This window comes from Lygodium microphyllum, chromosome 20, assembly GCF_053477565.2.
Source record: "Lygodium microphyllum isolate KBCC chromosome 20, Lygodium_microphyllum_v1.1.10, whole genome shotgun sequence".
Classification (NCBI taxonomy): domain Eukaryota; kingdom Viridiplantae; phylum Streptophyta; class Polypodiopsida; order Schizaeales; family Lygodiaceae; genus Lygodium; species Lygodium microphyllum.
In genome coordinates, this window is record NC_141154.1 from 103,969,259 (window position 1) to 103,972,841 (window position 3,583).

The window sequence follows — 3,583 nt, forward strand, 5'->3', positions numbered from 1 at the left end:
ATAGAGTACAAAAAGCAAAAATTAAAGAAGCACAAACCTAATTGGAGCCAATATTGTAACAAGGGCCATAGTTGAAGATTTAACAAGAGATATTGTGAGGCTCGATACAAACCATACAAAAGAACCAATCGCCGATGAAAATGAGACATGTATCCATTGCCATGGTAAATGCCAATAAATAGCATGCACCTCTAGAGACCTTATTAAAAAGGTGATAAGGGATGAAGCCAGTAAAAAAATCTCTGTGTGTATATATCTACAACACTAAAGGAGGGAGAGAGCAACCACAAAATTGGAGAAATAAGAAAAAAGAGGCGAGTCATATCTAAGATCCCATATTAATGTACATTCTTGTTTTTAAAAAGGGGGGATTCTTTGTAGACATGCATTCATGTGTGAATAAGTGTGCCATGACAAGGTGAGGAGTGATTATGTATGTGCATGATTATGTGGGAAGTTGGGTTTATGTGATGATTATCAAGTCAAAAGTGTGTGTGTGTGTGCGTGTGTGTTTTAGTACCAATTCTAGCTACTACTCCAAAATATCTTATAGGTTATGTGTTTGTCTATTTGTATTTGTGTGTGTGTATGTGTGTGTCAACACACATTCAAGTGCACATCATAAGAACCAAAATGTGTATGTAAAGACTTAAGAACAAAAGGAGTAAGAAAAACAAAGTCATAATGATGTGTTTGTGATTGTGTGTGGTAAATTGTATATAATTAAAGTTATTAATATTAAGTCAAAATTTTATACAATTTTGAAACCCTCAACAGTATCAAAAGCTTCATTGGCTCTTACTGAAGCCCAATGGTATGATGAGTTGAATCCAATTCTCAAAGTCAGAGTTACTTGCTCCATTCAATGTTGGTTTCCATATAGTTATCTTTCAATAAGAGATTTAGGGCAAACACTAAACATTCCATTTGTTGAGAGCATAGCCTATATTGCCGCAAGCGTTATTGATGGATCTAATGAAATGATTGATTGCTAGAGAAACTTTTTGCTTCCACAAACTCTAGCTCAAAGTAGCCATCAAAGGGTGTCATTGTCATTGAGGAACTAGTGGAGCACCCTGTAGAGTAGTCACCTTTTGTATCCATGTCACTTGCCATAACTAAATCTTAACCTTGCCCAATTCATGTGGAGTTTACCACAATGTCAAAGAGATACACCTGTAGGTCCCTGTCGAGGGGGGGGGGTTTGCAAATAGCTATACTAACCAGAAAGGTTTTTGATCAAGCAAGATGAGATATGAGTGACAAGGAAAATAGATACCAAAGAATTGTTAGGATAAAATACTGGATAAGATAAGGATAGGAAAATATGTGGACAAAAGGATCCCATAGTTATCCACTCTATAAATATCTCAGATATTTTAGAGAAGAAGCTCACCTACTTCATTTAATGCACCATGAATACATGTAGCTACTAGCAATGAAATCAACAATTGTAGTTCATTCTATTCTCTACATTGTTTCTATCTCTTTCTCTCACTATGCATAATGTCTTTTCATCTACTAATCCTCTAATTCCTATTTTCACTACATGGTATCTAAGCCCCAAGTCCTAGTTCTCTAGCTTATAACATTTTTCTCAAAATCACAAATTATTAATCCTCCTTTACTCTCATTCTTCCAATGGCTCTCGTCCTCTTACAGCTAACACATGAAGATCGACAAACTCAATGGTAGTAACTATCAAGTATGGGAGCTAAGGATGGAACTCTACCTATCTTAAGCCAACCTATGGAATATTATCAATGGCAAGAAAAATTTCCTTGAACAAGAAGGAGCAAACACGCGAGATTGGATGCAAAGAGATATAGGTGCAAGAATGGAAATACTTGTCCATTGTGGAGAGATCGACAAGTACAACTAGTAAGAGCAATACCCATTGCAAAAAAAGGTATCTGGGATTTCTTCAACAACACCTATGAACACACAGATATTGTCTATCAAATGACCATGTTCAGAAAACTATCTACTGCCACTATGCAGCATGAAGTTCAGTCTACCACCAAGTTCTTAGAACAGTGGAAATCCCTACTAGATGAAACCATAATATCTAGTTTAGTCATCTCTAAAGAACTACAAGATATGTTTCTCCTCTCCTCTTTGCCTCTATCATGTAGATCTTTTGTTACCACTCAAACGTCCATTGATTAACTCAAGCTTCAGCCTCTAATCAATAGAATCAAGCAAGAGCAAGTCATGAGAGATACTCTTTTTACTTCTTCTACTCAAGATCCCAAAGCTCTAGCCATAACTACCTACAACCCAAAACATCTTCACAAAAGAGCTCAACCCTTTCACCAAAAGCCCTATTTTTCTCCTCGATCTAACTTCAAAAGAATTCTTAGTAATCCTCATTACAAGCCCAAGTCTCATTAGTCATTTGAATCCCTGTCCATCTCAAGAAACTCTCACTATCATCTCATATGCAACATTTGCAAACGACAAGGTCATATAGAACAGGACTGTTGGCCAAAAAATAGATTCAACAAAAATCACTCAAAGAGGCAAGCTCATTTTGTTAGCATTGGCAATTATGATACAGAAGATCAACCAGAAACTATCATTAGCCTAGGCACAAGTGTTTGGGTACCTCATTCAAACTCCAAAGAAGAATATACATGGTTCCTAGACTTTGGAACTACTCACCATATGACTTTTCATAAAGGATGGTAGATCAACTTCAAAGAGATGTCCACTCCACTCAATTTTGCCATGGGGGACAACAACATTCAAACAGCTCAAGGCTACAACACCATTCAAGTGGAGCTTCCTTCGAATCATATAATCAAGGAATATAAAGTCTACTATGTTCCCAATCTCAAGAAAAATAAGTTAAGTGTATCAGTGAGCTCACTTCTCAATCCTCTCTAACTGCTCACTTCTATAAAGACCACTACATCTTGTAGCTATTTTCACCTTCTCTCACACTCACCTACCCAAAACTAGGTCAACTTTACACACTTGGCTATTCACTTCTACAACCTTCTATGAATGCTTATGCTAACCCCACCTCACTCACCAGTACACCACATCATACTCTCCTATGCCACTATCAACTTGGTCATGCTTCTCAAAATGTTCTCCAACAACTTTCATAAGAAACTTGTCCTTGGCATTCCACCTTCCCTCTCTCAACTTCCATTTTTTCAAGCTTGTGCCTACAACAAAGCCACAAATCTTCCTTACTCCAAATCCTACTCCATTGCAACTCAACCCCTTCAATTAGTACACTCGATATTTGTGGTCCCATCCATTATATATGTCTCATTGGAGAAAAATACTTCATGATGCTCATTGATGATTACTCTAGATATACTGTGGAATATTTTCTCACAAGGAAGTCATAAGTATTTTCCATGTTTCAAGAAAAGAAGGAAGTAGTTGAAAATAAGCATGAGTTACGACCCAAAGATCTTTGGATAGATAATGGAGGAGAATACACATCAAATGAGTTCAAAAACTATTGCAAAGCTTTTGGCATTCAACATGAATCAAATGAGTTCAAAAACTATTGCAAAGCTTTTGGCATTCAACATGAGCTTACGATACTGTATTATCCACAACA